The following is a 19,956-nucleotide window of genomic DNA, read 5'->3' on the forward strand; positions in this document are numbered from 1 at the left end:
GTTCCCCTGTAAGGAGGTTCAGCCCACGGCCGGTGGTGCAGCATGCCTGGCATTCAGCACCCACACACAGGTCAGCCTGCAGCAGGTGGAGAGCAGAAGCTCCTCACAACCACTTCCCCCCCCATGCTGTACACAGCACGGCTTGCACTCCAGCCCCACACTGCCCCATTCATCACAGCTGTTCGAGTTGTTTCTCCACCAAAACAGCTTTGCCTAGATCCTTTTACAGAGACCAGTTTTTCACTCTTTTGTTCTTGGATCTCTCTCATGCTTCAGTAATGCTGATTGAGATGCAGACCTGCACAATAGATATGTCACAGGCCAAGAAGCAAAATATTCCAGGACTTGTTCCAGGTTACACCAAAGTCCTTAAATGGTTTGGCCTTGTTCCGTACTTTTCCACTTTGCTTTGACACATACGCTAGACTCCAAAAAGTCATCACTATTCAGCATCACATGTCCATGCAAACAGATGTAACCTATATTGTCACCAGTACTGTCTAGAGAAAAGAACAAATGGTGCCAAGCTCTTTCTTCTACTACTTCAAGACATTCTTCAACTTGTGAACAAGAGCTCACCGAAGCCGTGCACAAATTCAAGTTTCTAAATTGGTGATTTATTTTTTCAGGAAAATTCTACATTCTTAGGACCTGATTTTCCTTGTGACTTCGGTTTTTATTGCTTCTAGATTAGACTACAGTACCTCTATGCTAAGAAGGGGGTTTTGTAATATTCTAGAGGATAAAACTCAGTGAAGGTTCCGTATACAGAAGAACAATTCACCATGTAAAATCTTGATCAGAGAAGACACAAAATTAACAGTATCATACAGTGTTGCAAGAGAAAATCCATTTTAAAAGTTATCCTTTTCAGTATGTTTTACAGATAGGAAATTTAAGCATAAATTATCACATATAAAAATCCAGCATGGTATTGTTACTACTAGAACTAATGCATGTAACCTACTCTTCCTGTGCAGCTGTAAAATATTTCCTCTAAACCTATTACCTCTTCTTCAACTAGACTAACAAAATACTATTCTTTTATCCCTCCACTGAAAAGGAAAAAAAAAACCCAAAGTTAAAATATAAATCTTGCATCTGAAAGCTTAAAAGTGATAGCACAGTCTTCCCACCCCAAGGTCTTGCTATTCTCTCTAAATCACTTTGTATTCTAGAGAGTCTGGCTACATTGCCAACACATAAATTATACTTTGCATGGTTTGATTGTTAGATTTATTAAATTCAATATAATTAAGTGTGAAACTTTCAGTCTGGAACCCATATGCTGTAAGTACAGGAACAAGTGTGTCTGAAACTTTTGAAAGTTAACCATTAGTAAAACAAATGTATTATTTTAGATCTATAAAACAGTTATACAAAGTAGGCTACATTTAACCTTATGGGAGCACAATGGGCCATGAAGTACAGAGCAAAGATCAGTCTTCCATAAAGTTATAGATGAGGCTAAAACACAGACAGACATACTGACTCCTGGAAGATCCAAATTTAGTCCATTACAAATCTTGAGTAGACTAGAATAGTAACTCATTTTTCTGCTAGAAATAGCTAATTACAGATTCAGAACAAAGTTCAGCAAGCTGTGCAATTACCAAAATACAGACAAATTGAATGACAGGTATAATTTCAGTTGTTATGCAACTGGCAGATTGCAGGAAAGACCAAGGAACGCTGGTCTTGGCACTTGCAGAACAGTTCTATGATAGTCCCATTCTTAGTAAACAGTCATTAGTAGCATTTTGACTGCCAATGAGAGATTTTGACCAAAAGAGATACTTATAAAGGTTAATTTGGTGTTAAAGACTGTTTAATTTCACAGGCCTTGTCTCCACCAAAATATGAATGCTAACTCATTAAAGCAGCTATATTGATTTTTTATTTCTTCCTTGTAACCTTTACACTGCTCTTCAGATTTTTTTTTTCTTTAATCTCAAGATTTCTCCAGGAAATCTTGCAAAAAAAATAAATTATTATATTGAAAATTCATAAAATTCATCGCAGCAGTGTGGTGGTTGTAATCTGTGCTGTCACCATTGTGCTTTTAATGTAATTCACATTTCACCCCTTTCATTAGCTACCATTTTTGTGTCAATATTTCAGAACCAAGATGGTCAGCGTGATTCCCTTTTAATCAATTAGATTTATTTACTTTATCAGTAAGCATAAGACATGAAAACTGATAAAGTTTCAATTATTTTTAAATCACTTGAGAAGTAGTGAACTGTTTCCCTAATGAACAAAACAGTCCATTCTTTTTAATAAATCTTATCTAGTTTTTTTAATAATATAAACGTACATCTCAGTCTAGAAAAGGGAGGACAGAAACAATACTGCTTAAATTTATTGCCCTGAGCAACACCCCCTGCACAAGCCCACAGATCTTATGGAAAAAACTGTCCCAGAAATTTCTCAGAAGTTATAATGAGAAACAGATAAAACTTAAATTGCTCTTAAACCATTTACTGCTTTTAAATCGCTGTCTTATTCTAGCTGTTCAGCTAGAACCATGAAGGTACCATGAAGTTACAATATTTTAATTGGGGAAAACATGCTGCCTTTATCTTAAACACCAAGTCTTCTGGATACCACTCTAAATTCACTGAAACCTGTTGTGTTGGGTTTTTCAAATTAAGGATGGGAACTGTGTTGTAAACACAAAGAAAAAGTAGGACAAACTGAAGCAGAACCAGGCTCGCGCCTTGCTCCCTGCAATAAAAGTAATCAGTCTCTTACAATAAGTACTCTCCTGTAGAACATGTTGAATTCAGAGAAGAACTTTACATTCATCACTACCGAACCCTGAAAAAATTCACACTTTTTAAGCGGTAAAAAAGCTACTCTTGATAAATAATCTTTATTGCAGAAATGTATATTTGTCTTCGAAGGCAAGGCAAACAACATTAAGATACCTCACATTCATATCACTGGGACAGCATGCTATTTTATCATCAAAACGTATAGCCTAGCATGAATTATATTAATCACTGATCATTATGTAACTTGGTTCTGAGGAAGAAAAGTTCATCCCGGGATGCATCAGCCAGTGTCTGCAGCACAGCTACAGAAATACTAGTGGTAGTTGACAAAGCACTGGTGAACAAACATCCGAAATACTATTTTGTACAACTCTTGTTACCCACATTCAGAAAAGATACCTGAAACTGTACAAGTATAGAGAAAGGCTACAGGAGTAACAGGGTAAATCAAGAACTGTCACACAGGCTGGTTTAGCCTAGCAAAGTGAAGGCTGACAGGGACACTCCTGTCTGTTGTGTGAACGGGATGAAACAGGAGCATTAGAAAAGTGCAAGAGCTGTCTAAATTTAAAAACACTGCTTATACAGTCACACCGTATATGAGGTAACCCTGAATAAATTTACGTTCAAAAATAAAGGTGTCTAACCATGAAAATAAAGAGCCTATCAAACTTCATCCTTTTAGAAGAAATATTGAGTGCACCAAGCAATTTTTAATGTAGTATTTTCACAGTTTGTAAGAGGGGTTTTGTTAGGCAGTTCTTGAGATGGAAGCCCTGTGGAGTTTTTGAACAGAACAGGAAATTTCCTAATAAAAACTAGCAAGGCTGAAATACAAAGAGCTAATTTTGCAAAGAGGTTCTTTGACTGTAAGGCACAGCCCACTTGGAAACAAGCTCATAGTTGACCATGAGTGTATGGACACAGCGCAAAGGTTTTCCAGACCAGCCAAAGCATTCCTTTCTCATCTGAAGAGCAAGAGTGAAAGATGCTGTCAGCTTCTCTGAACATTCAGCAGCAGGCAGAATTACAGGACAGCTAGTCTGGCACTATGCTGTGCTATTATATTTAGATTTCAAACCAGATGGATACCACCTGATACTTCAATATTAGCATTTTCTACTTGAATTTTAAATAAAGCATCCTAGTTCTGACTGAATCTTAGACAAGTGGTGGCAGTGAAACTAGAATTTACAGAAAAGCAAACCAAAAATGGATTAGAAGTTCAATGAGAGGAAGACATACTAAACACAAGGCTGAAGTCTTCAAAAACTCACACCAAAAGGCAAAGGCAGAGAGCTTTCACCCAAAGACAATATTTCACTATGTTTAGGCAAGTTTTTGTCAAAAGCAAAATTGAGAAATAAGCTGGACAGAAACAGGTGATGAAATAAGATCTTATTCTGTTCTGCTCCACTAGAAGACAGCAGATAGAACTGTGGAGAAAAATCAAGATACAAACATTTTGCTTGTACCTTAAGGCTTTCAAGTTTCCTTCCTTCCTTCTCCAGAGTAAACTACCCTTAAGCTGAAACCATGCACAGATATATTGCAAATTGTTAGTTGCATACAGAATTCTGTCCAAGGTCAAGTTTGGCAGAAGCCTGATACTTCCCATTTCTAAAAATTGGTATTTTCCAAATGGCTTTCATTTTCAGCAGCGAGGACATCTGCGTCTACAAAATAACTCAACCAGCACACTTTTGCAAGCATCTTTTCTCAGATAGTTTTACTGGTTTTCTTTACATTTAACTTCATGTTAAGAAACATAAGAATTTTTCTAGATTTGTTAAGCACATTTAAAGGAGTGTATATTTCATTAAGACAGCATAATAAGCCAGCACTAACATCACTCAGTTTTCCCCAGTAATTTCTGACATGCTAGAAAATACACTACAAGTAGCTAAACACTGTACTCTAACAAGTACTGGTATATACGGCCACTGCTTGGACATTCAGTGTGTGCCCTAACAGAAATGTAAGGGAAGCAGTAATCAAAAGCAGCTTACTAAGCTTCCTTATAATAATCAACCACAATAATTCCTTATACTATCGCATTGCCTCATGTCAATTGTAGCTCTACTGGCAAAGAGTCTTACTGACATGCCAAAATCAATAGCTAAACTAGTTCTTCAATGATCAAAAGCTCTCTGCCCTCCAACAAGTAGCAGATACAGTATTGACTTTTAACTCACATTTCTGCAATCTAGATTAGTGCTATGGCAAAACTGGAAATGCAGCTAGTCTCAGACATTGCCGGAAATATCCTTTAACATTTACAAAAGAAATTTTAAACTTAACCAAATTCGTTCAGCCTCTCCTAAAGTGATTATGCAACACACTACAAATTTGAGCAGTACCATCTGGTAGGAAGATGTACAATGCGCATGCATCCTTTATTCGCACATTTTCACACTGTACCAAGCCTCTGGGGGAATATATTTTACCATGATATCTGAATTGGAAAAACATCAGTTAAGGACTCAAATTTGAAAGGAAATGGTTTGCATTTAAATGCAGTTAGAGAATTAAAAGCTAAACTCATAATACAAAGTAGAAATGATATGCACATTTTCTGGCAAAATGAGTCAGGAAAGAAGGGTATTTACATCACCATTTTAAACATCTAGCTTAAGTAGCTACATTTCCTACATGAACACTGCACAGTCTGACAGGTCCATGCTGCTCTGACCTGCTACTCTTCATTATCTCTTTGGGGAACCTGAATTCTTAACTTAAGCACAAACAAGATAACTAAAGGAATTGATAATATTATATATTAGATCCTCAGTTCATAGTACCGAAGGCTTACTTGATTTCAAGATCTTTTTCCTTCACTGTACAGATACGCAAATTAGCGAGTACAAAGCCAGTCTAGGGCATAAGGACTAGAAGAGATTACAAACATGCATTGCAAGATAGAAGGAAAATAAAGGTTTCTGAGAAGCCTGAAAATATTCTTTCTGCATATGGGTTTTATCAGAACTATGGCTGGTATGGTAAACACGAAAATGCTGGGCAATTCTATTTCTCTGGATACAGCCATCTTCCTTAGAACAAAATGGGACAAGTGAGACTTATCGACCACAATTCCAAACGCATTTGTATCCACACATACAGGATGCAACAAATTTCAGTCTGAACGTAGCATCTCTATTTAGCTGGCTAAACCATGTTCTACAGATGCATGCCCTGGCTTTGGCTGGGGTAGAGTTAATTTTCTTCTTAGTAGCTGGTAGCAGCGTGTTTCAGATTCAGTATGAGAATAATGTTGATAACACATGTTTTAGTTGTTGCTAAGTAGTGCTTATACTAAGTCCAGAACTTATCAGTTTCCCATGCCATGCCAGTGAGCAGGTGCACAAGAAGCCAGGAGGGAGCAGGGCCAGGTCAGCCGACCCGAACTAGCCAGAGGGTTATTCCATACCGTAGAACGTCATGCTCAGTATATGAACTGGGGGCAGTTGGTCAGGAACCACTGCTGATCACTGCTCGGGGACTGGCTGGGCATCAGTCAGTGGGTGGTGAGCAATTGCATTGTGCATCACTTGGTCTTTTTCCTTGGGTTTTATTCCTCTCTCTATCATCTCCTTTTTCATTACAATTATTAGTATTATTATATTTTACTTTATTTCAATTATTAAACTGTTCCTACCTCAACCCACAAGTTTTACCTTTTTCTGATTCTCCTCCCCATCACACTGCAGAACAGGTGTGAGGGAGCAGCTGCGTGGTACTGAGTTGCTGGCTGGCGTTAAACCATGATAATGCAAGTAAGTATCACTGATGACGTTTGTATATCGGAAGATAAATCCTTTTCCTTGCACCACTCAAATTATCCCCCCATTCTTTTACCTTCAGAACTCAGCGCAGAAGCGGATTAATGATTAACTCACATCTCATTCAAAAGTAAAGAGCAGGGGGCAGGAACAAACCAAACTTCATTGGAAAAATCCAGTTTCTATTAACAGGCAAGATCTAAACTAATTTTCTAGATAGACTATCGTACGCTTCTTTGCCACAAAGATAGGAGCTTTTTATTGAGAGAAATCCTTTTTCCTTGCTCATTGCACAAGCACAGTAGTTCAGCACTCTCTTCAAAGGATCACGTTGAAATTCTGCACTGGAAACAAAAATATGAGGAATTTGGGTTCAGGTAAAAATTATGTGGCTTATTTTCCTGTCTGTTTTTAGACTGCAGTTCATAAAAAAACAAGCTATCCAGGGAACTTCATAAAAAAATTATATACTACATATTTACATCTATTTCCTATCCAGCTAATTGTCTCAAAAAGTTTGGAATTAAAATCAATTTAAAATGTCCCTTCAAATAATGGATAGAGCTTTTCCTCCCTGACCAACTAGTATCCAGTTTATACTGCAGAGTCCTACAAACAACTGTAAAGGCTTAAGGGACAAATAATCAAAATAGCCATGGGTTCAATACCTATTATAGCAGCCTCAAGGCTATCAGTTTCTATAACTTTTTTCCTATCTACATTAAGAAACTAGGCAGTACCAGGTGGCAATTTTGATGGATGTTAAAATAGCACTTTGCTATATTTATAAAGTTGCTTGTGTATTTCATCTACAAGCAACCATTACTTAAAATCAAAATGCATAGCTTGCATTTATTAAAATAGGCATCAGATGGGAGTTCCTGTTGTAGAGTCATGAAAATTTAGAAGATTGAGAACTTGTCAAGGAACATCTAGTGACTCTAGCCTATTTCTCTACAGAAGGCTGCTTCACACTTCTTTAAAGAAAACACTATGAGAAAGCTCAAACTCATCTGTTCAAGGTGTAAAATACATTATAGAAGTGTGAGAAGAACCAGTAAGAGAATTGTTGGGGTTTTCTCACTGGGTGCATTTACTGGAATGTCAGCAACTTTAATCTAGATCACTCATCATACAACAGGACCCTACATGTAGTGATACTACTGGAGAGGGACCTTTTCAACCTGTTTGTGTTTCTTCTCTTAGTTCTCAAAGCTTGCAGAGCAAACCGTCTTTATAAAACTCAGGAGTAACTTGCACAAATTAATGAGTTTTATCATTAAACACCCTTTAAAAGTATCACTCAGTGTCATGGCTATGACATGAAATGTTTATCTATAATGTACATTTTGTTTGCATAAGCATATTTGTCAGGTAATATTGCTCACAGTGCAGTGAACTTCCTTCATCAGCTCAGGTTTAATTGCTTCCCAACACACAATTTCCCTATTAATGCTTTTTGACAAATTCACTGAACATTAATTTTCATTACTTGTTCTCTCATGCAAAATAGGCCATTATTTCTCAATCCAAGTAAGTTTTCAAAATTAACTAGTTTCTAGTTCAGATGGGTGCAGGTATTTCCAGTATAGCATTTGGGATATTACCTGATTATAGCTGATACAAGTTTGTCAAGCACAGCTGAAGTCAGAGTAGGAAGCAAAACAGGTTGTCTTCCTTACCATGACATTATTTGAGAAAATACTACATACTGTTGTTAAAAGTAACAGAGAAGATCAAGAGGGTTTTTTTCACAGACAAGACTATTTTGAGCCATCCAAACGGAACAGAAGAGGCTTGGAGGACTATTACTGCATAACTCTTCAGTGACAGAGAAAACACATCTGATTGTAGAAATAACCTAGTGAAACAGTTGACCACAAAAGGTGATATATTGAAGCCTTTCTCTTGCTGTTTCTTCAACTCGGGTGGAATTCCTGGAATTAGACATGCTCTCTCTGTCCTACCAGGATACTCTTCCTACTTGATCCTAGACGAGGCCTTCCATCTACCACTCAAGGCTTTTTCTCTCCAGGAAGGCTCCACCTTTCCAGTCAAGGAGTATTTATACAAAGCAGAATAGCTCTAGAGAGACCTCTCCAAGTCCACCCACTCCTGCCCCTCACCTGGAGTTGATGCTCATTTCTGAAACACAAGTTAGCTCCCAATTCACTTGCCTGCATGCCAGGTGAGTATCACAGGCCTCTGCTTGCTCATCACAAGTCACTGATATTTAACAGAAGAGTACTCTGAGAATCTTTTAGGAAATGGCAGGAAAGCTTTGTAAGAGGAAGATAACTGAAGGGAGGTGACTTCTCCTGCACAAGATGTGATACTGGTTTGGAGTTTGTAAAACTTGAAAATTTCATGAGAAATTGCATAGTCAGCCCTTTACAACTAGGGACCTTCTTCACCTGCAATCTAAATTATACATGAAAAGCACAACTGTAGTAATGGAATACCTACCTATACATTCATGTGGCCAGATAGAATGGTTAAGAACTGGGGTCCCGGGCAAGGAAAATGAGTTTGTGCTGGTTCAAATCTCTCAGCAAAAGCAACAGTTACTGAGAGGTTCTTAAAAGTATCACTCTTAATTTAAGCTGCAAAATAAAACCACTTCAGTGATCCTTCATGAACAGCTCGTTTGAATTGATTCGGACTTGCTCTGCTTGGATTCTGGTCCAGAAATATGGCAGCAATGAATCTTTCAATGAGGTACTTAGGAAAAAACAATAATAATTTACACTCAAAACAATGGGTAACATTTTTTTATATAGCTGACTATAAAGTGCAATTTTTCCTCTTCTGGAAACTTCAGGTTGTTATATATAGTATTAAAATATCAAAAAAGTAATTAAAAAGAAGTTTTGCTTTTCAAGGACCTTTTTTCAGCCATTTTAACAGGCTGACTTAAAAATCAAACTTTTCTATGAAAAATGAAAACCTGCTTCTAAAGGAAAATGCTAGGTCTAAGTCAATCTGCTCTCAAGAGTTACTCTAACATTAATACTAATTCTTGGATAGTCTTCGTTTCATCATATTAAAGCAGAAGTCAACCCTTGAGATACCTACAGAGCCTATAGGTAATTGTTTATGTTCTCTCAACTGCAAATTAAGTTTTTTTATACATATGAAAGCTCACTCTAAGGTAACAGATGGGAGCTTCTGTGGGAAATATGCACATAAATTTTAGGTTTCATGTGAGCTTTAGATGAAAACAAGCATACTGCCTCAGACTGAAATCTCCCAGCTGTATTGATTTTTCAGAATGGAACATGACTAGAAGTTATTCACAGATGCTCTCCCGCAGCAGCAAGCTGCTCTCTCTCCTCTCATGGGAAAAGGGGCACTGAGGAGAAGAGCTACTGATGGAGCTGGGGGAAAAAAAGATTCCAGGCATAAGCTGCAATGGATCTGAATGAAGAAAAGAGAAGGAGGACAGAAGAAAAGCATTTTCAGTAGTCCAGGAACTTTATATAAAAAAACAATTTCACTCCTTTTCTCCTTACTCCTGTAATTCTGTCCATCATACGTATATGTTGAAGCACAAGCAAACTAGTAGGCTGCAACAAGGCTTTACCGTCGGTCAGATCCTACTGTCCCTGCTGTTTCTCCTCATCCACCACACACACACACACACACACACACACACACGCGTCAGTCAACTCACTGCCTTCGTGGCAAGGCCACAGCTGCATGTTATCAATGCTGATCAGCCCTCTGCCTTCACTCCTGTACACGCATACATATAACTTCCCTGTGTGGCCTGTCTCAAACAGCTCTGCTCTCATCATACATAGTGATGCTAACCATCTCCTCCATCTCTCCCCCACCTCAAAAGCAGTCAGTCCCAACTATCAGCAGACATTTCTTTCATCCTTTTCCTTGCCTAGCTCCCTGCAACCTTCCCAAAAGCCTTGCCACAAGGCTTTCTCCTCCCTATCCCAGTCTCAGCGTCCATCACAAGCTCACTGCAGCTGTCACAGTGCATTCCCTACCTGAGCTCGCTGCTACCCAGGGCAGAGGGAAACAGAGGACATGGGGCTGTCCCCAGGCAGGCTGTCAGTCCACACCAAAGCATCTTACAAGATAAACCCAATCCAAAATCCCTGCAGCTCTCTTCAGGTTCTCGTCTCCCACCTTCACAAAGTAAAATGTTATGCCCCTTGCATGGTTGCCATAGAACTTTTAAGAAGAGACTGTGCAGCCAAGCATGTGTGATAGGAAACATTGAAATAATACTGAAGAATCACAGGCACTCCAGTTTGCAAGGCTTACGGAAAAAGAATCCAGCTTAGATTCATGGTACTGGTGATTTACACTGGGATGGAGACAGCTGACCTTTTCCTTTTTTTAGATCCATGACCTCAACTGGCAAGCATCCCAGCAACTAAACAAGTAGGAATGCACACTCAGTTAACCCCTTCACAGCAAAAACCCTGTACCTTCAGGCATCATTCCGTAACATTATTACTCAGTGACGCTGTCAGTGGGATGTCCACATGTACTCTGCACTAAACAGCATGCTGTAACAGTCTGTAGGAATTGCATTCATTATATTAGGACAAAAGGATATTCCTCAGCAACAAATTCTGAGCAGAAACATTTGATACAGTCACGACACTCTGCCAAGGAAGATTTACTTCTTTAGCGAGGCACAAAATTGCAACTTCTGAAATTCTGTCTCCTGGGCATTTGAAGTCTACAGCACCTCCACAAACTCTAAGTTTACTCAACTAGAAAAACTAAAAATAAACCCAAGCAATGATGTGGTAGACTGACATTCATAGATGCTGAAATCCAATGCACATCAATGCTGACCTAGAACAACCAATGCTACAAGGGAGCTTGCTGTCATTTCACAACCCATAGCTTGCCCTATATAACAGAGGGGCACCTTACCGACCACACGTTGCAAAGAAAGCCAGCAGTTCCAACTGTTGGCGTGATTACAACTCCTTTTTCTCTTACTGCATTCCTCATAACAGACAGAAATTAAAGCCCTCTGCAATTCTTCCCAAGGTTATTCTGTACACTCCCTCAGATGAAAATTCCTAATCCTGTGGGTATGGATCTGATGAAGTTATGAATGACAAAATTTTAGAAACAGCCAAGAGACCTTCAGGTGTCAGTGTACACAGTTGATACAGACACCAATCAGCAACAATTTCCCCTTCAACTGCTGTAAGGGACAGAGTCTGTATCCCAGTGCACAATCCTGGGCTATTATCATTAAGGCTCCGATGGAGGAACCAGTCCATTCAGCCCTGAAGCCTGGTGTCCATGCCCAGTATCAGGACACGTCCCACACCTTAACACAACTGTTCTGGTGTTATTTATACACATGGGCATGAGACCCACATACCAGATCAGCTGCACAGAAACACTACACAGTGAGCGGCTCCTAAGTGCAGAGAGGTTGCAGTAGGAACAACTTCTTACAGACAGAGTGATTCAGATGTTCCTACTAGATAGTACTTTAGTTTTTCCATAAGACAAGCAGTTCTGATTCAGTTCCTGGAGTTTGTACCTGAAAGCCTCACAGAGACAACAAATGAAGCTACAGCAGAGAAATTATGGTTGCTAAGTCATCATCTTTACAAACAGGAACCACAGATGTAGCACTCCCATGGCATCATGTTCAGACACCTGCAAGCTCTCAAGCAATTTGTGAAAGAACTAAGCCATGTAAGATAGGTGCTCACTGTAATAAACCAGGGAATTCTTTTTGTTGACCTTCAGTGTACAAAGGGATGCAAAACAGACAGTGCAAAGGGAACTCTTCTGCACAAAAATTTCATCTTCTGCAAAATATTGAACCCAAGTCCCAGATTTCAATTTTTGTAAGAAGTTTTATGCCTAGCACCATACCAATGAAACCATCCTTGAATACATCAAGCAGATGTAAAATGATATAGTCATATTCTCCTGAATATTCAGAAGATCAATTAATCAAAACTGCTCATCTCAGAGGGGTCATTAGGAAGCGCAGTTCTCATTTCTAAATTGTAACTTCCAATCACTACTGATCATTCTAGCAAATATACCCAACTATAATGCTTATCGCACAGCTTAAGTCATCTCCCAGAAGACTGTTGCAGCCTCGAGTTTCACTTATTATTTCTTCGGTGGTGCAGTTATGTATGAACATAAATAACTAAGGCACAAGTTATGAAAAAATCAAATAAATGGGATTTATTTATATCAAAATAGTTTATATGAGGTAAGACATGGACTTATGATATTAAGTATAAAGCCATATCCATTTTCAATTTTAAACCCCCTATTTTAAAATAAACCTAAAATTGATCCATAATGTTTTGTTATTCCTAACATTAGTTTTCCACAGCCTCAATTTCCATTTCAATCATTTAAGCATACAGGATGCACTTTAAATTTGACCCAAAAAAATCCTTATTAAATCAAAAGTACTTCCTATGAACTAAAGCATTAGTTACTTTCTTGCAAAAATCCACTCTCTCCCCTTGTATCCAAACCCTGGTACAGCTTGACACACTGCCCAAAACCTTGTACCTGTCTGTAAAGGAATTTGCATACTTTATAAAAAAACTCCTTCTGTTCAGCCACCCTTGACTGCACACGATGAGATGCTTACTTTATACTAGCACTTAAACTGTGGAAAGAGATAATAGTGGAGAAAACAGGCCTGTTACCACACAATGGAGCTAGGAAAATTTATAGGGTAGACGGGGGGGGGGGGGGGGGGGGGGGCGGAGGGGAAAGCAAGCTCTATTTTTACCTGAGCTCTTATTTCACATTAAAATTAAAAGTGAAACACTACACCTACCACAGAATAAGTCTGTCTAATTTTCAGGGTAGCTGCATATGAAAAAAGGAAGGTTCATTTACATATCTTAACAGAAAAACAGAGTGCCCAGAGAAACTGTCCCACATATCATAGATAAGTTGCTCCAAAATGAGCTTCTGGAATAAAAAAGGAAGTTTAAATTCCCAAGAAATAGGAACCAGGAAAATCTACAGTCAAAAGTTGTACTTTCCTGATGCTTGCATGTCTTTCCTTTATCAGCCATTATTTAAAACACTTAAATACAACATGCTTAAAGTGATCTCATTCAGTAATCTCTAGCAGTGATCTGAAGGATGCAAGAGGTTTTTTACAAAAACTGTCTTCAAGACATTAGCTAAATACTCTGCAATCCATGGGTAACTGCCCAGAATGAAACAGCATGCTATATTCTGGATTGGGGAGCACAAAGCTTTAACCAATTATTCACAGTCATGAAGATTAGCTTGAAATTTGGAGATGTTGCTGCAAAGGGTCTACGGCTGAGAGAACTGTCATTGCAAACTGCTGGAAGAGGGTAAAAACCCAGTGTTGTGAGAGTCAAGTGCAGGAGACTTGGAGAGGAGATAATGAACTGGAATCACTCGCCCAAATAACCTCCTCAGGTGTAGTCCTATGGTGCTACTGGGAGGTAGGGTACAACCACAGCTGACAGTGAACAAAAGTATTGGAGTGAGAGGTAAAGGTGGAATCTAACCATAAGGAAACAATATCTGAATTTTCACGGCTTTGAAGCACCTTGCCAGAGGAATCTAGTGAAGTGCAGAGCCCTGAGGCTCTCCATGTTGCAGAGGAAATGAAACCTTCTAATGCTGCAACAAGAAATGCAGAAGAAGCATTTTAAGGAAAGTCACCCTAACACAACAGAGTCATCCCAAATTTTCATGCCCTGTTCCATACATCCTATCTGAAAAGCTACCTCCCACACACAAAATAAGAGAAGAATGGTCTCACATATTATATTTTACAAGTTAAATTAGGAATGTACTAAACCTCACTTTTTTGTTACATATTTTAAATAATTATGCAATGGAAGTTGCTCATCTTCCAGATGCCCACCCCAAGTATAAGGCAGCAGTTTGTGCACATCTATGCCCTCAAGGCAAGTCCTGAGCAGAGCAGCCCTGTGTGTGTTCTCTGTTAAAAGCCGGCAATCACGCTGAAGGAACTGTCACCATTAATGTCACTGCAACATGCACATTTGACATCTCACCAGTTTGAATCACCAGAAAGGAAAGTTAAAGAAATCAGATTTCACTGTGTTTACAGAAGAACACTAACACCTTTGAAACAAAATAACCACTGGCCAGTTGTTATTTTGTTCCTAGTCACGTCTATTCAGGGAAGCATTCAAGTAGCTGTGCCACTAACGGTTCCATTCCCTGCAATGAGCTATGGGTGTACAAGTGCAAATGTTAAGTGCTTCTACTTTTTTCAACTTAGACAAAGCATATGAGTCATCACGCTATCACACGCATGCAATGCCAAAGCCAAATAGAATTATTGCTTCAAATCTCTCCCTAAAACTTCTTTTAAATAAATCATTCTGGAAGACTTTCCAAAGATTTAGCCACATCTCCGCTGTCTCCCCTTGACATATACCTTTTACAGATTGTGAACAATAAAGTATCTGAAGTTCTGCCCCATCTCAGAGACTGTACATGTCGTCTAATTGTCAAGCATGTTCAGTCTTGCTTGTCAATACATAAGCTATAAATCAAAACATGTTGTAGTGAGAGTCACATGTCACCTGCACTAACCGGCAAAGGCTTGAAAGTTGCTGTCCAGGAGCTACCACGCCTGGGTAGCAGGTTCTCACTCTCTATTTATACTTTGACTGACAGTCATGCCAAGAGGGAATCCTTTTCACTAAACCTAATTGTTTTACTGAAACGCTGCCAGACACCTCCATTACACCCCTAATGTGCCAGGGGGAATTATAGCTTTTATTTGCACTTTCCTGAAAATAGCACAGTAGTGCATGCCAAGATGGAGATCCTGACATTATTCACCAATTGAAGGAGGCAAGCTATCAGTTATCTTTAAACAAAGCACTGTTCCTCTTTCTTTTAAGAGGAAATTTATTCCATATTCCAAGAAAGGAACAGTTAATTGTAACTACCACTTCAAGGGCATTCCAGACAAGAACAATCTTTTGTAAAGCCCTAAATTACCTGCCACAAGCACACAAACAGGAGGGATCAGTTGAGATCCCTGTTTAGAAACTTCCTTGTCAAGTAGTAGTTGATTGCTCATTTATGCAGATGCAGTCTATTGTCACCTTTTTTAATATGACAGAGGAAAACACCTTTAAAACGGGAAGTACTGCTTATGTTATAATGCATTTGAAGTATATATATATATATATATATAAAACACACTGTGCAGCTACATTAAATAATGGATGTCATAGCATGAACTATATAAAATACATTTATCTTAGTAGTTATAACACCTGTTCATGTGATAAGCAGAAAATGCATTTACGCATATGACAACGCCTGTGGCTTTTCTCTCTCTACAGCAGTACCTCAAATACCCATTTTTTTTCTCCCGTAACCAAATATTTTCCCCATAGACTCACAAATACTACCATTTTAGCTTTGATGTGATAGGGTGAACTAATATTAATTATCATGGATAATGTCTTTGAAGCTTAAGGGAAAAGTATAACTCGGACAATAAAAAGAGGCAACAAGATACCTATTTTTGGACTAAAACCATTTCATTCAGTAGTACACTAGTTGCAGGACTTATTTTGCACACTGCCACACTGAAAAAATTCTCAGTTTTGTCTGTCTTCTACAGACACGCTGGTATTATTCATAGATGGGACACAAATTGTCTCTCCTTGAGATACATCACCACCACATAAACAGCTCTGCTTGCTTCTGAATTTTGCACACATCTGCTGTCATAAGCCAACTTCAGTCTGTTAGGCCTTCTTTCAAGGCTGTTTGCTTCATTTCAGATTTCAGAGCAAAGCAATCTTTCTTAATACTGTGTTTTGCCCCGTGGTTCTCCTGTGCTGTGATTACCCTTCTCAAAAAGTGAAGATACAAAGGGATGCCATGATATAATGCAAAACCTGATTGTTGTGGTACGGTGTTGGAGCTTGTATGGTATAACATGTAAAGTTTTCTGATTTATGTTTGCTAGTGTCACACATGATGTTACGAACTTGCCCTGAACAATTCAGTAAATTATTTGTTTACACAATAATAATAGAAATTGAAGATCAGGGATGGAATTTATTTTTAGTCTTTCATAGGCCAGTGGTACAGAGGCAAATACTCTTACAAATATAGAAGCAATATACTTTAAACGGAAAAGTATCATTCAAGACTCCAGGTACTAGTTTGCTTTTACTATATGACATCCATATCCACCATTTAACTTGCAGTGGACTAATGCAGCCTCCCATCAAGAGTATTTCCACAGAAAAGCATGCTCACACTGGCTTAATAGATTACAGTATCTATACTGGTATAGTACTTCAATATGTTTCAGCATATATCTCTAGCTCAATTAAGCTACTCTAGTAAGGTATGCCTCAGTGGAAAAAATAAGCTTTCTAGGTTTCTTCTCAATGCAAATGCAACTGTGTAAATGCTAAGTTAAGCTAGGGAGAAAGAAACAGTAGTTTAGTTTGTTTTGTCTTCTCCAATGAAACATTATAGAAGGGGAGCATTTAATTACCTATACATTACTTCATAGCTATTTGTTGCCATACTGATTATTCAGACATGAAAATCAGGTTACTTGAACAGCTAGTGGATTACATGTCTACTAGGAACACTTGGTAATTCAAAATTAATATTCAGACCCAGTATCCTATTAGGGCACTTGTTCTCAGTTGGGATTTCCAGTTTATTCACCTAATGGTCTTTTTGTAGTGGTAGGCAGTTCTTAGTTCATCACTCAAAACTTCATCAAGGCAGTTCCCCAAGAGAAACAGCAGGATATTAGTCAACATGGCAGGTATTCTAAATGCCAGAGGAAAATACAGATTTTTATATACCTGGTGGGGTCAATAGGAGAACGTGCTTACTGGACAACTTGGAGAAAATGGGAAAAGTTAGAACAGTAAATGCCAGAGTGGGAAAGTATGATGGGTTATTGATTCTATCCCGCAACATTCCCCCCCCCCCCCCCGCCTACACCCACCCACCCCCCAAAAAAACAATCAAACAAAAAAAGACTAAGATCATGCAATTGGCAGAAACTACTTTTCTGACAGCATGAATGATAGGATCCTCGGCTTCATTCTGTCATCATGCTTTGGCTAGTGACTCTCCTTAGTCTGCTAATGTCTGTGTCTGCTAATGTCTACTGCTTCAACCCTAAGATATTACAAATACACACAAAAGTTGTCTATGAGCAGAGAGTACGTGGAATAAGCTAACACTGTATCACAGTTCAACAATCCAAGTCTGAAATAGCGATGAAGCAAAAATTGCTGCTATTCCCAAACCACAGATTAAGTTTGGGAAAGCAGATTTACCATCCCCCAAAGTGCCAGCCTGAACTTCAGAGCTCTTGGTACCTAAATGAGCAAAGGAACCTGACCCACATACCCTCCTCTACTCTGCAGCCTTTCAAATTCCTCCCTCTTCATAGCAATACCTCTTCACTAGCAGCACTACTTTTGGAGAAAATTTATTACTTGCTAGGACTAATCAATCACCTCTTAGGGAAAAGCAACACAAAATAAACACATCACTAGAAGATGACACCACAGAAGGCAATTCATGTCTCAGTTGTTCATTTGTGAGCAACGATTACTTACATACTAGTATCTACCTTTTTATTGCACTTAAGTCCTTTGAGGATTAAAAATTTTCATGCATTTCCTGTTCAGGCACTTAGGTACTTACAAACTTAAATGCTTATCTGGGAACAGTCAAATTTGAAACTCAGGGTCTAATTTTGAGTGCATGTTTTACTTTGACTAAAATAAGAAACTATGAATGCAAGTGGATGGTTGGTGGGTTGTTTTTTTCCCAAAAATTGTCATTGAACAAAAGAGACTAGACTGTTCATTTGCTGACTTGTTAGATGTTTCTTATTGTTTTGCTCTCTGCAGCATGTTGATCTTCACTTTGGAAAACACACATGGTGAATTCTGCAGATTTTCTATCAAAACAGCACACAAAGCACAGCTGCCATTCCAAGGTATTTCCAATGAAACTGAGGCAGGAGGCCAACTCTCACTTTTATCAGAGGCAGACCATAGGCAACTCAGCTGGCACCCTGAGGGCTTCTGTGTGCCAGCCAGACTAGACCAGATGCAGCAAAGGAGCAAAGGAATGTAAAAGACAAACTCAAAATACCTTTCCAAAGCTCTCCATGTATCTGCAGCAGGAGTGGGTCTAAAACACAAAGACAATGGTAGCACAGAGGAAGAAGAGGGGAATCAAGACACAACTGATATGAAGAACATGAAATTGAAAGCAGATAGTGGTCCTCTCAAAATCAAAAACCTAAACCTGAACTGATTAAAGGAAACAAGGGGAGAAAAAAAGAAGAAAATCCAAAATGGTGAAGGAATTCCCAATAGCATGTTTGTAAGAATCAGGGGAACCATAATATTATAGAAGTAATTATTACCATGTCATTAGAACGACTTTTATGAGGAAAATCACATGTGGGCTCAAGATCATGTGGAGAGGTAGAACTCTTATAACAAAAACACCCCAAGCAGAAATATACCAACTGCCCTGCAGATTCATTCTGGGAATAAATTTGTGAGTACTGAGAGGAACTGGCTTTGCTGGTGCACATGGAACAGAGGCAGTTCCAAGTTTTGGCTCTTGGAAAGAAACACAACTTTCTTTCATGACTCTGCACACACTCTTCTGTTAGGTAAGTCAGGGAAAATGGAAACGCTATAGTGATATTTGGTTTGCTAACTCAGAAATTAAGCCAAGTACTTCAAAATTAAATGCATGAACTTGTGCCTGGACAAGGAATTCACAAAACTACACTAACTTCCTCCAGCACTTCATACGGCTTTATTTAATGACGTCAGTACAAATGGAGCATGCATGTGTGTTCTTTTTCCAAGCGAGATGTATCCTTTTTACCTCACTCCCACTGCAAGAATGCAAGGACCATCACACAAACACAAAACACTAAAACCAAGGATTCTTCTCTGACTTTCTTCTTATTTTCTCCCAAAAGCACAACTAGGAGTGTCTTACGAGTTTCTGAAGCTCTTTTTTTTTACACCTGCACTGTCCTTTCCACATGGCCACATATTTTCTATTAATAAGCACTTTATCACAAAATAATTGGCTTCTGCAGGTCCCTGAAAATGAAACAGCTGTAAGAGGTAAACAGATTATGATAATTCCAGTATTAATGAAGTCTGGAAGAAGTCTGAATTGCTTGAGGGAAGAAACAGGCTTTGTCACTTTGAAAGAGAATTTTATCTGATTTGCTGTTCAGCCTTTTTTGGTGAAAAAAAATATTTATAAACAGTACTAACCATGCATTGCAGACCATATGTAGCATTCATTAGCACATCACTTTAACCTTCCTCTCCAGTCACTCTCCAGTAAATTACCAG

The 19,956-nt window shown here is 38.7% G+C and overlaps 1 protein-coding gene across 5 annotated transcripts in view; it reads right to left on the reverse strand.

Moving 5' to 3' along the window:
- GRIN2A (glutamate ionotropic receptor NMDA type subunit 2A) overlaps nucleotides 1-19,956 on the reverse strand; it is a 219,652-nt gene that overhangs the window by 173,905 nt on the left and 25,791 nt on the right. Inside the window, exon 1 of one of the 5 annotated variants that reach the window (XM_080386784.1) lies at nucleotides 1-10,169. This exon is cut by the window's left edge and continues 27,682 nt beyond it. The exons of the other annotated variants lie outside the window; for them this stretch is intronic. The gene's annotated coding sequence lies outside the window, so the exon portion shown is untranslated. Of the gene's footprint in view, nucleotides 10,170-19,956 lie in introns of those variants that run through there. 5 annotated transcript variants of the gene reach the window in all.

The sequence above is a fragment of the Falco punctatus genome (assembly GCF_963210335.1).
Source record: "Falco punctatus genome assembly, chromosome: 4".
NCBI classification, from domain to species: Eukaryota; Metazoa; Chordata; class Aves; order Falconiformes; family Falconidae; genus Falco; species Falco punctatus.